This window comes from Sciurus carolinensis, unplaced genomic scaffold (assembly GCF_902686445.1).
Source record: "Sciurus carolinensis unplaced genomic scaffold, mSciCar1.2, whole genome shotgun sequence".
In the NCBI taxonomy this organism is placed as follows: domain Eukaryota; kingdom Metazoa; phylum Chordata; class Mammalia; order Rodentia; family Sciuridae; genus Sciurus; species Sciurus carolinensis.
The window spans coordinates 515,255-529,768 of record NW_025920129.1 but is presented as its reverse complement, the minus strand read 5'-3'; the positions used below and the strand labels follow the sequence as shown (position 1 = coordinate 529,768).

The window sequence follows — 14,514 nt, the reverse complement described above, 5'->3', positions numbered from 1 at the left end:
CAATCAATAATTGAAGAGAGAGTCTACAAAATGGGAGAAAATCTTTACCACATGCACCTCAGAAAGAACACTAATCTCCAGATTACATAAAGAACTCAAAAAACTTAACACCAAAAATACAAGTGACCCTAACAATAAATAGCCTAAGGAATTGAGCAGATACTTCACGGAAGAAGAAGTACAATCAATCAACAAACATATGAAAAATTGTATATCATCTCTAGCAATTAGAGAAATACAAATCAAAACTACTGAAAGATGTCATCTCACTGCAGTCAGAATGGCAATTATTAAGAATACAAACAATAACCATTGATGGTGAGGAAGTGGGGGAAAAGGTACAGTTTTACATTGCTGGTGGGACTACAAATTGGTTCAGACACTATGGAAACCAGTATGGAGATAACTCAGAAAACTCAGAATGGAACCACCATTTGACCCAGCTATTCCACTCTTCAGTTTATACCCAGAAGACTTAAAATCATCATACTACAGTGATGCAGCCACATCAGCATTTACAGCAACTCAATTCACAACAGCTAAACTATGGAACCAACCTAAATGTCCTTTAACAGATGAATGGATAAAGAAACAGTGGCACACAAACACAATGGAATATTATTCAGCCTTAAAGAAGAATGAAATTATGGCATTTGCAGTAAATGAACAGAATTAGAGAATATCATGCTCTAAGTCATTCCCCAAAAAACCCAAGTTCAAATGTTTTCTCTGATAAGGGATAACTGATTTATATTGTGGGGGAGGTAAGAATGAAAGAACTTTGGATTATGCAGAGGGGAGTGAGGGGATGAGTGGGGCAGTGGGGCTGGGAAAGACAGTAGAATGAGACAGACATTATTACCCTATGTACATGTATGATTACACTACTGATGTGACTCAGCACCATGTGCAGTCAGAGGAATGAGAATTTATGCTCCATTTGGGTACAATGTGTCAAAATGCATTCTACTGTCATGTGTAACCAATTAAAACAAATAAAATAAATAAAATTTTTAAAAACTCCAAATAATAGCAAAAGAAAAAACTGAGTCAAAATGGGCAACAAATGTTTCTCAAAAGATTTCCTACAAATGATTATCACATACAAGAAAAATGTTCAACATCACTTATCACCAATAAATGAAAATCAAATTCACAATGAGTTGTCAACTCACCCTGTAAGAATGCCTAATATCAAAAAGGCTAATTTTAACAAGTGCTTGTGAAGATGTGGAGAAAAGAGAACCACAGAACAAAATCATAGAATGTTTAATATAACCATTATGGAAAACAGCATGGAATCTCCACAAAAAATCAAAAATAGAATCACCAAAAAAAATCTAACGATCTCATTACCGGATATATATTAAAATAAAATTAAATCAGTATGTCAAAGAGATATATGTATAAACTTCTATGTTCATTGTAGTGATATTCACCATACCCAAAAAATAGAAACAACCTATGTGTCCACTAGTAGATAAATACCTGTAGTATGTATATACAATGAAATATTATTCAACCATAAACAATTAGATTCAGTCATTTGCAACCACATAGATGGAACTGAAAATTATTAAGCTAAATGAAATAAGTCAAGTAAAGGAACATAATTACAGCATGGTCTCATTTATATATGGAATCTAATTTTTTTCTCATAACGTTTGACAGTACAGAGGTGGTTACCAGAACTGGGAAGGGTAGGTGGGAGGAAGCAATAGGGAAATGTTGATTAGTGGATACTTAGATATAGTACAATCTTACTATAGTAAGAACTTCTTGTGGTCTGTTACACAGTAGAGTGAAGTTATACGATAATAATGTACTGTATAATACTGTATGTTTCAAAAAACTGGAGGAAACATTTCTGAATAATTTTACCCCCAAATGATCAATGTTTGAGGAGATGAAAAATTTCATTTCAAATGAGTATTACACAATATACGCATGTACCAACATATCATATGGCACCCCATAAGTACGTACAAATTATGATTTTACATATTATTTGAAATTAATTTAAATTTTAATAAATGAATTTGAAATAAATAATAAATGGAAAGTAATTATTATCAAAGAATAAAGCATGGCAAAGCAAAACTAGAAAAAGGTCTAAAACCCATGGGATGTGAAAATGGAAAGTCATCATGTTCATTTTTAAAATGGTCCATTCCACTTTATAAACACACATTAAATATTTCTGAAAGATAAAAGATAAAAGAAGAAAATAAAAATATAAATAATCTTATTGAGAAAGATCAGTGGAGTACAGGAAGAGGATTGAGGGGGAAGGAGGAAGGATGGGTTAAGGGGTGAGCAGTGGAATGAATCAAATCTAACTTTTCTATGTACATATATGAATATACCACAGTGAATCTCATCATTATATGTATTCAAAAGACACTAATTTAGAAAAAAAAACTTTAAATTTTTAAGTAAATAGCAGAAAGATCAGTAGAGTAGAGGGAAGGTAACAAGGAAATGGGATTAAGGAAGTTCTGGGACCTGAATTAGAGCAAATCACATTCCATGTTTTCATAATTAAGTCAAAATGAATCCTTATGTTATGTATAACGAAAAAGAACCAATAAAAAACTTAAGTTGTATTAAATAATTTAAATAGTTCCTTCATTAATGTGATTAAAGTCTTTACATTTCAAATTCATTTACAAGAGACAGCTTTTTAGCATTCCTGAATTTTCCTATGATAAAATTAGTGATGACAAATAAAGTTCCATTTTATCAACGAGTTTTAAGATTTTTCTCTTTCAGCTGTCATGGTAAAAAACAAAATAAAACATATAGCACCAACTGCAAAGACCCCTCTTATAGGGTTAGAAATAAATGTGCTCAATTTTAAAAAATAGGTAAATATTTATTTCATATAAAATAATATCAATCTTTCCCAAAAATTCCCTGATAAACATTTATGGATAGGGAGCATATGCCTAGATTATGTAATGTCTAAATATCTTCTTTTTAAATAAACATATGGTAAATTTAGTAAAATTGAAAATTGTATAAATTCTCACAGCTTTGACTTCAAGTTTTTATTATTTTTTTGTCCTTCTTTAACATCTGAATTCTAATGGTTCCATCCTGTGTTGTTAATCAGAATAGGTTCTCTGTATTATGTGCTTTATTTTTTCTATTTTTTTCTATAAAATGCCTAAAATTAAAACAACCCTTAAAAAGTACAGAAACTTAGTTATTACAGATGTATTTAAATATCTTTACCTGGCCCTCAAGTAATTCATAGCTAGTAAGAAAGAAGGGCAACTTAGGCAGACATTCCAATATGCTATGATGGGTATGAAAAGATAGATTTGCACAAGGGGCAGTAACCGCAGAAAGGATCCTAATCCTTATCAACTCTTGAGAAGGTGAGGTAGAAAATGATACTATTTGGTTTAACTTTGGGGATTTGGGTTAGATTCTGAACTATGGCTACATAAGAAGGAAACCAAATGTCTGGAGCCAGATGTCTCTTTTTGAGGCAGAATGACAAATCTTCAAAACTGGGATTAGGGACATCAGGATGATACAAATATCATGAGTCACATTTGAGAGGTAACCAACCATTACATATCCAGAGATGATCCAAGAGAAGAGAAATAGGTAGAGATAGGCAAAGAGGGAGTAGTGCAGGAAATTTCTAAAGGCAATAAATAGCTAGTGAAATGGTAAACAAAAGGGAGTCAGGGTATACACTTCCAATCCAAATGATATTATAATTTCATCCTTTGAGGCACTATTTTGAACCACATATACAGTAATATTAGGTAAAATAGTAAAAACAAAAAAATATATTCATGTAACAAAGGCAAGTATTTTCTGTGAATCATAAATAAAAGAGAAATGCATAAAAATGAGTAAAACTAAACAATGACCTGCTGCTCTCTTGTGCTCAAAATTGGATAGTAGATGTAGGAATTAATCTCCAACATGGTCATAGGAGTTGAAAGTGCTCCATATATGTAAATGTGGGCTAGGGACCCCTATATATTACATAGTAACTAATAGGAATAAGGAATGGTTCTAGAAACAAGGAATAGAAACAGGAGTAGCTGCACTTACTATGCCAAATGACCCAGTAGAGTACTTTGTGTCACTGTCTCTGCAAATCTGGGTTCTGTAGGATTAGAAGTCCTAGATACTACATTATGTACTTTTGCCTGGGATTACAGAAATGGTCCCAATGAACTATAACCCACAGCTGTGACATGGCTCTTTGAACTACTTATGTCCAGAGAACTCCATAATTAACCCATGTATGTATGATAAAGTAATCTTCACAAGGGTGCCAAGAATACATAATGGGGAAGATATGACTTCTTTAACAATAGAATTAAAAAATGAGGTATGCAGGGGTTTGAGAATTTAGCTCAGTGACAGAGAACTTGCCTAGCTCATGCAAGGCCCTGAGTTCAGTCCTCTGTCCTGGATAAAGAAAAAGAAAATAGAAAAAGGAAAGAAACAGGATACACACACACACACACACACACACACACACACAAAATGAACCTGGACTCTTATCTTACACCAAACACAAAAATTAACACATAAAGAACCACATATCTAAATGTAAGAGCTCAAACTATAAAGCTCCAAAACTGAAACATAAAAGGAAACCTTTCCGGTATTAATTTTGGCAATTATTCCTTGTATATAGCACCAAAAGTACAAGAAATAAAAGCAAAAATTGACAAGTAAGATCACATAAAACTCAAAGGCTTCTGTACACAAAAGGAAAATGCAACATACGTAGTGGAATAAAATTTGTACAAACTGAACATATGATAAAGTGTTGGTATCCAGAATATATAGAAATTCAACGAACTCAATAGCAAAAGCAAACAACCTGATTTTATCAAGTCTCAGCAGATACAAAAAAAATGGATATAATTCTTTGCATTTATCAGACCACTATAAATTGAAATTACAAGTCAACTGCAAGAAAACCATGGGAATTACCTAAACCTATGGATATTAAGCAATATGATTTTGAAAAACCATTCAAATGGATCAGAGAGGGAATTCAGGGAGAAATTAAAATAGAATAAAATTATGATAGACAACATACCTGATATCTGGGACACCATGAAGGCAATTGTAAAGGGAAATTTAGCAACTGTGAGCGTGTGCATTAAACAATAAGATCCTAAATAAACAAACTGGTGATTCATCTCAAGGTTCTAGTAAAGGAGAACAAACTATTTGCAAAACATTTAGAAAGCTGAAAATAATTAAGAACTGAAATCAATGAAATAGAAAAATTAAAACAAATTAAACAAAGAATTGGTTCTTTAAATTGTTTCTTTAAATAGGTAAACACAATTGATAAACTCTTCGTCAATCTAAAACCAAAAAGATAATACACAAATTAATAAAAAAATTATATACTTAGTGTACAATGTAATGTTTTGATATATGAATATACAGTGAAATGATTATCACAAGCTAATTTATGCATTACTTTTGTTACATTTTTGAAAGGATCAGAGAGAGAGAGAGAAAGAGAGAGAAGGAGACAGAGAGAGAGCATATGATAATAATTAAGATGTACTTAGAAAAGTTCTTATACACAATAAAATATTAATAACCATGCTGTTACTGTTGGCAAATGATAAGATCCTAATGATAAGATCCTTAGAAATCTCAAAGAACTCCACCAGAGGACTTCTAGAGTTGATAAATTCAGCATAGTAGCAGGATGCAAAACCAATATACAAAAATAAATAATTTTATGTAAAGCAATAATGAATCAACTGTAAAAGAAATGAGGAAAACAACTCCATTTAGAATAATCCCCCAAAATATAACTTTCTAGGAATAAATCTAACGAAAGCAGAGTGAGATCTATACAATTAAAATTACAGAGCATTGAATAAAGAAATTATAGAAGATCTTAAAATGGAAGACTCCAATGTTCCTAGATAGGCAGAATTTCTTTTTCTGTTTAAGTTGTTGTTTATTTATTTACTTTTATTGTAAACAAATGGGTACAACTTTTTCCTCTGGTTGTACATAAAGTAGACAGATGATTTGTGTAATCATATATTTACATAGGGTAATGGTGTTTGATACATTCTGCTATTATTTCCTTCCCCCAACCCTCCCACCCCTATTTTCCCTTCATACAGTTCCACCTTCCTCCATTTTTGCCTCCCTCCAACCCCAAATTTTGTATCATCATCTGCTTATCAGGGAGATCATTCACCCATTGGTTTTTTGAGATTGGCTTATCTCACTTAGGACAATATTCTACAATTTTATCCATTTGCCTGCAAATCCCATAATTTTATTATTCTTTATGGCTGAGTAATATTCCATTTTATATATATACCACAGTTTCTTTACCCATTCATCAGTTGAAGGACATCTAGGTTGGTGCCACAATCTAGCTATTGTGAATTGAGCCGCTATGAACATTGATGTGACTGGATCACTGTAGAATGCTGATTTTAAGTCCTTTGGATATAGGCCAAGAGTGGAACAGCTGTGTCAAATGGTGGTTCCATTCCAAGTTTCCTAAGGAATCTCCACACTGCTTTCCAGAGTGGCTGCACTAATTTGCAAACCCACCAGCAATGTATGAGTGTACCTTTTTCCCCATATCCTCTCCAACACATATTGTTGCTTGTATTCTTGATAATCGCCATATTAATTGGGGTGAGATGGAATGTTAGGGTAGTTTTGATTTGCATTTCTCTTATTACTAGAGATATTGAACATTCTTTCATATATCTGTTGATTGCTTGTAGATCTTCTTCTGTGAAGTGTTTGTTCATTTCCTTAGCACATTTGTTGATTGGGTTATTTGTATTCTTGGTGTCAAGTTTTTTTTTTTTTGAGTTCATTATATAATCTGTAAATTAGTACTCTACCTGAAATATGAGTGGCAAAGACTTTCTCCATTCTGTAGGCTCTGACTTCACATTGCTGATAGTTTCCTTTGCTGAGAGAAAGCTTTTCAGTTTGAATCTATCCCAGTTAATGATTCTTGCTTTTATTTCTTGTGCTATGGGAGTCCTGTTAATGAAGTCTGATCCTAAGCTGACATGTTGAAGATTTGGACCTACTTTTTCTTCTGTAAGATTCAGGATCTCTTGTATGATTCCAAAGTCCTTGATCCATTTTGAGTTGAGTTTTGTGCAGGGTGAGAGATAGGGGTTTAGTTTCTTTCTGTTGCATATGGTTTTTCCAGTTTTCCCAGCACCATTTGTTGAACAGGCTGTCTTTTCTCCTTTGCATGTTTTTGGCAACTTTGTCTAGTAAGAGAAAATTGCATTTATTTGGGTTTGTGTCCGTGTCCTCCATTCTGTACCATTGATCCACCTCTCTATTTTGGTACCAATACCATGCCGTTCTAATTACTATTGCTTTGTTGTATAGTTGAAGTTCTTGTATTGTGATACGCCTTGCTTCACTCTTCCTGCAAAGGATTGCTTTAGCTATTTTGGGTTTCTTATTCTTCCAGATGAATTTCATAATTACTTGCTCTATTTCTGTGAGGTACATCATTGGGATTTTAATTGGAATGGCATTGAATCTGTATAGCACTTTTGGTAGTATGGCCATTTTGACAATATTAATTCTGCCTATCCGAGAACATGGGAGATCTTACCATCTTCTAAGGTTTTCTTTAATTTCTTTCTTTAGTGTTCTGTAATTCTCATTGTAGAGTTCTTTCACCTCTTTTGTTAGACTGATTCCCAAGTATTTTATCTTTTCCAAGGCTATTGTGAATGGGGTAGTTTTCCTAACATCTCTGTATGATGATTCATCACTTATGTATAAAAATGCATTAGATTTATATGCATTGATCTTATATCCTGCTACTTTACTTAATTCACTTATGAGTTCTAAAAGTTTTCTGGTGGAATTTCTGGGTTCTTCTAAATATATAATCATGTCATCAGCAAATAGGGATAGTTTGAGTTCTTCTTTTCCTATTTTTATCCGTTTAATTTCTTTGGTCTGCCTAATTGCCCTGGCTAGATTATCGAGGACAATGTTGAATAGAAGTGGTGAAAGAGGGCATCCCTGCCTTGTTCCAGTTTTTATGGGGAATGCTTTCAGTTTTTCACCATTTAGAATGATATTAGCCATGGGCTTATCATAGATAGCATTTACAATGTTAAGGAATGTTCCTACTATCCCTATTTTTTCTAGTGTATTGAGCATGAAGGGATGATGTATTTTATCAAATGATTTTTCACCATATATTGAAATAATCATGTGATTTATGACTTTAAGTTTGTTGATATTGTGAATTACATTTACTGATTTCCAGATGTTGAACCAACCTTGCATCCCTGGGATAAAACCCACTTGATCATGGTGCACTATCTTTTTAATATATTTTTGTATGCAATTTGCTAAAATTTTGTTGAGAATATTTGCATCAATATTCATTAAGGATATTGGTCTGAAATTTTCTTTCTTCAATGTGTCTCTGTGTTGTTTAGGTTTCAGGGTGATATTGGCTTCATAGAATGAGTTTGGAAGGGTTCCCTCCTCTTCTATTTCATGGAATACTTTGAAGAGTATTGGAATGAGCTCTTCTTTAAAGGTTTTGTAGAACTCGACTGAGAACCCATCTGGTCCCGGACTTTTCTTTGTTGTAGACTTTTGATGACTTCTTCTTTTTCATTACTTGAAATTCATCTATTTAAATTGTGTATATCCTCCTGCTTCAGTTTAGGTAATTCACATGTCTCTAGACATCTGTTGATGTCTTTGAGACTTTCTATTTTTTTGGAGTATAGATTTTCAAAATAGCTTCTAATTATGTTTTGTATTTCAATTGTGTCTGTCATGATATTTCCTTGTTCATTCCTAATTTTACTAATTTGAGTTTTCTCTCTCCTTCTCTTTGTTAGTGTGGCTAAGGGTTTATCAATTTTGTTTATTTTTTCAAAGAACCAACTTTTTATTTTGTCAACTTTTTTGATTTTTTCTTTTGTTTCAATTTCATTGATTTCAGCTCTGATTTTAACTGTTCCCTGTCTTCTACTACTTTTGGTGTTGCTCTGTTCTTCGTTTTCTAGGAATTTGAACCATAGTGTTATATCATTTATTTTTTTATTTTTTCTTCCTTTATTGAATGCGCTCCATGAAATAAATCTTCTTCTGAGTACTGTTTTCATAGTGTCCCAGAGATTTTGATATGTTGTTTCTTTGTTCTCATTTACCTCTAAGAATTTTTCAATTTCCTTCCTGATATCTTCTGTTATGCATTCATCACACAAAAGTGTATTATTTAATCTCCAGGTGTTGGAGTAGTTTCTGTTTTTATTCTGTCATTTATTTCTAATTTCAATCCATTATGATCTGATAGAATACAAGGTAGTATCTCTATCTTCTTGTATTTGCTAACAGTAACTTTGTGGCATAAAATATGGTCTATTTTAGAGAAGGATCCATGTGCTCCTGCGAATAAAGTGTATTCGCTCTTTGTTGGATGGTATATTCTATAAATGTCTGTTAAGTCTAAATTATTGATTGTGTTATTGAGATCTATGGTTTCTTTGTTCAATTTTTATTTGGAAGATCTGTCTAGTGGTGACAGAGGTGTATTAAAGTCACCTAGTTTTATTGTGTAATGGTCTTTTTGATTCCTGGAATTGAGAAGGACTTGTTCTGATATCCGTACTGGTTTCCCCCTGAATGTAATTTGGTTCTTTTCTCTCATAGCCTTTAAAATTTTGTCTTTATTTTGTATGTTAGATATTTTCATTACAATGTGCCTTGGTGTGGGTCTGTTTTCATTTTGTATATTTTGAGTCCTATAAGCCTTTGTACTTGATTTTCCATTACATTCTTCAGATTTGGGAAAATTTCTCATATTATATTTCATTGAATAGATTGTTTGTTCCTTTGGTTTGTTTCTCTGTGCCTTCCTCTATCCCAGTAATTCTTAAATTTGGCCCTTCATGATATCCCATAATTCTGGTAGAATCTGTTCATGATTTCTTACTATCTTCTCTGTTTGGTCAACTTTATTTTCAAGATTAAATATTTTGTCTTCAATGTCTGAGGTTCTGTCTTCCAGGTGTTCTATCCTATTGATTATGCTTTCTATGGAGTTTTTAGTTTGGTTTATTGTTTCCTTTATTTCAAGGATTTCTGTCTGTTTTTTTCAGTATCTCTAACTCTTTATTTAAATGATCTTTTGCTTTCTGCATTTGATATTTTAACTGTTGATTGGTACGATCATTCAAAGCCTGCATTTGCTCTTTCTTCTCATCATTTGCTTCTCTGATGATTTTAATTATGTACATTCTGAACTTTTTGACATTTCTTTTGCCATGCTGTCATTGGATTTTAATTGATGTAGCATCTAGGTTTGTTTGGGACATTTTCTTCCCTTATTTTCTCATATTGCTCAGGTATCTTCTCCTCTAGTAGTGAAACTCTGTGATATTGCAGATTTCCCCTATTGACTTACAGTGTCCCTGCAGATTTTCAATAACTCATCTCCTAACCTTCAGTAGCCTGAAGTCTTGGAGGATCTTGATAATGTGGTGCTCCACTAGGAAGCTGCCCCTCTAGTGGTGGTGGCCTTCAGGTGGGGTATATTCCTTGTTAGTGGGCAGAGGCGCCTCCACTTGTTGTCCGATAGTCAGCCAAAGGGGGACTAGACTGCAGGCTGGGGCATATCTGGTCTGGGCCTGTGTCACTGGTTCTTCTGCCCTGGTGGGAAAGCCTTGTCCAGCAGGTAAGACTCACCCAGTGGGGAAACCTCACTGGGCAGCTCTCCTCCGAGAAGTTCCCTTTAGTCTGCAACTACCACCCTGCGAGGGAGTCTGTCACTGGGCGGCCCTGTTCCGAGAAGGTGCCTCCAGTCCGGGCCTGCCACCCAGGCCGGGAGAGCTTAGCTCTGCATGGAAGCCTCTCTCTGTGCTGCCCTCCTCTGCGACTTTCCCGGTTGTCGGTGTTCACCACTCTAGTGGGGGAGTCTGGCTAGGCAACTCTTCTCCACAAAGTTCCCTGCATTCTGGGACTACCACCCTGGCTGGGAAGCCCCACCCAGTGGGAGAGACTCACCAAGTGGCTCTGAGTTGGTCCCAAGTCTCTCAATACCTCCTCTTCTTGAATCCTGAGTTCTGGAGCAACATGAGATGCAGACACCCTCTAGTATGCCATTTGGTCTCTCATAGGTAGAATTTATATTATTAATATGGACATACTACCAAAAGTAATCTAGTGATTCAATGTCATCCCCATCAAAACACCAATGACATTCTTCACTAAACTAGAAAAAGAAACAAACAGACGTAAAATTTACATGGAAGAACCAAAATAGTCAAAGAAATTTAAGCAAAAACAGCAATACTAGAAGCATCATAATACCTGATCTCAAATTATACTACAGAGATGTAGTACAAAGAATAAAGAAACACCATGTCATTGGCATTAAAACAGAAATAAAGATCAATGTAATAGAATAGAAGACACAAAGATAAAAACACATATATGCAGTCATCTGTTCCCATCAAAAGATGCCAAAAATGCATGTTAGAGAAAAGATGATATTTTTTGGCTATTTTTATTTCTTCCTTTCAGAAATGTCTGCTTAGATCATTTCCCCATTTATTTATTAGGTTATTTTTTTAATGTTAAGATTTTTGCTTTATGTATATCTCTATTCTGTATATCAATCCTTTTTTGGAGGACTAGCTGGCAAAGTTTTTCCCCCACTCTAAGTACTTTGATCATGCTCTTGTTTCCTTTGCTCTGTACAACATATAAGTTTGATGGTACCTCATTCATTGATTCTTTTTTTTTATTTTTGGTACTGGGATTGAGTTCAGGGGAACTCAACCACTGAGTCACATCCCCACATTCCCCAGCCCTATTCTGTATTTTATTTAGAGACAGAGTCTCACTGAGTTGTTAGCACCTGGCTTATTCTGAGGTGGGCTTTGAAATTGAGATCCTCCTGCCTTAGCCTCCCAAGCTGCTAGGATGACAGGTGTGCACCACCGTGCCTGGTCCATTCATTGATTCTTAATTTCATTTATTGAGGTTTATTATTCTTATTTCTTATTATTTTACTTTAGAGTCTTATTAAAGAAGTCAGAGCTTGTGCCAAATGTAGGAGTGTTGACCCTCTGTTTTCTTGTTGTGGTTACAAAATGTTTATGGTTTAATTCCTAGGTATTTGATGCACTTTGAGTTGAGTTTTGAGCTGGGTGAGAGATAAGAATGTAGTTATATTCTTCTATATATGGATATGCAGTTTTCCCAGCAATATACTTTTCAAGTTTAAATGCACTTTAGTTTTAGACAACCTATATGACATACTTAAAAAACAATGCCCCCACTCCAAATAAATCATGGTTAAAATAAATGTGCTCAAGGTGATATCAGTTCCATTTGTCTGAAGTCCTGGTGTTGTGTGGATGACAAGCAGCAGCCATTTAGGATGACAGATGATAGATCCAAAGTAACCACCAAATGTGTTAGCATTTTTCCATTGCTAAACCATCCTTAAAGAAAATCATATATGGGGTTACACTGTCCTCACAGTAGTCCAGGAGTGCAATCATGCCATCTGGTTCATGTTTTTACCAGTAAAGAAGTGATAATTTTGAAATTAGCAAGGACGTGCTTGCTTGTTCTATAGCCCCTATCATAAAAGGTTTTATTCTCTCTTGTCTCTGTTTTTCAAGTTTGCCTTTGATTGATTTCATGTAATCTTTGATGTACTTCTTCTATGCTTTTTTGTGAAGCTGGTTTCCTGCAAGTGATGGTTCATGATGATATCAACAGCAGTGGTCACTGTGCTTTTTTTACCTTCACCCTCAGGTCCTTCAGCAAGACATTTCCCTCTGTCCTACTGACTATCTTGCCCTCCACCTCCAGGCACAGCCCATCTGTGATCTCCCAGATCTTGTAAACTTCAGAGAACATCTCATCATGGCTGATGATCTCTCAAAAGATAAATCATGGTGGCTACTGGAGGGAGATGGTGGGGGTTCTAGTTTAGCAGGAACCCAGAGCTCAGAGTGAGCATAGTGTAGCCCAGTGGCAGTCGGAGTGAGGGGAGAGTGCGTGGAAAAAAAAAAACCCAGTACCATTATTGAAAAAGTTAATCTTTCACTCTTCTTACTAAGGATTACTTTTGCTATTCTGGATTTCTTATTCTTTCCAAATGAATTTCATGATTGCTTTTTCTATTTCTATGAGCTATGTCATTGGGATTTTAATTGGAATTGCTTTGAATTTGTATAGTGCTTTTGGCAGCATGGCCATTTTGTCAATATTAATTCTGCCTATCTAAGAACATGGGAAAACTTTCCATCTTCTAAGGTCTTCTTTGGTTTCTTTATTTACTGTTTTGTAGTTTTCATTATAGAGGTCTTTCACCTCTTTTGTTAAATTGATTACCAAGCTTTTTCTTTATTTTGAGACTGTTGTTAATGGGATAATTTTATGAATTTCTCTTTCAGAGGATTCAGCACTTAAGAATAGAAATGTATTACATTTATGTGTGAATAACAACTTCTATGTTAACATTTCTCTTAGTCTAACCCATTCTACCAACAGCAAATTTTGACACACAAAAAATATTATGTGAATGGGGGTGGCAAAGATGGAGGGATAGAAAATTATATAGCAAAACATTATTATTTATTTTCTAAAGGTAAAAATTCAATAATAATATGGATAAACACGGAGACACACAATCCTGCTCTTAAGCTTCATACTGCAAGATTCATAAGACAAACATCAATTCTTTTTTTGCAGGACTGGGGATTGATGTCAGGGCTTCACACATGCTAGGAAAGTGTTCTTCCACTGACCCACACCTCAGCCTACCATCATATTTTTTTTATATTGTAAATTAAGAAACATTACTTCTGACATTTCCAGGTCTGTCTTTTAACAATGTATTTATTTTAGGGATTTTTATTTATGACTCATAACTCCCAACCTAGCTCACAGTTAACTGATAAATAAAATTATACAACATCACACAAGAGTGTATAAAGTATGACTAAAAAGATTCCATAAATTTAATAAACTTTCAGAAACAGATTCTTAAAAATGAAGTTAATAAGTGTTCATGTATTCAGAGCAATGCTATATGCATGGTAATGATAATAGTAAAAATGCATTAAGTGTTAATTATGTATCAGAAATTAATTTCCTTACATATATTATCATGTTTAATCCTGAAATAATTATTCCAAAGAAAATTATTATTCCTATTTTCAGATAAATAAACTGAGATTATCTACATTGTGTACAACCAAAGAAATGAAAAGTTGTACCCTATTTGTGTACAATGATACAAAATGCAGTCTGTAAAACTAAAAAAAAATTTTAATAATAAAACCCACAAATCTAATACCTGAGAGATCTTGGATTTAAACTCAATCTAAATCTAGATTATATATGCTTAACTAATATGCTATACTCACACTTAATTAAATTAATTGACAATTTAATGATAGAAATCAAGTACACAAGGAGAGTACTGATCTATTACTTTGTTGCTTA

The 14,514-nt window shown here is 33.9% G+C and overlaps 2 pseudogenes; both read right to left on the bottom strand.

Moving 5' to 3' along the window:
* The window catches only part of LOC124974039 (prickle-like protein 2), a 695,630-nt pseudogene that overhangs the window by 259,171 nt on the left and 421,945 nt on the right, over positions 1–14,514 (bottom strand).
* On the bottom strand, positions 12,471–12,945 carry LOC124974035 (translationally-controlled tumor protein-like; annotated as a pseudogene).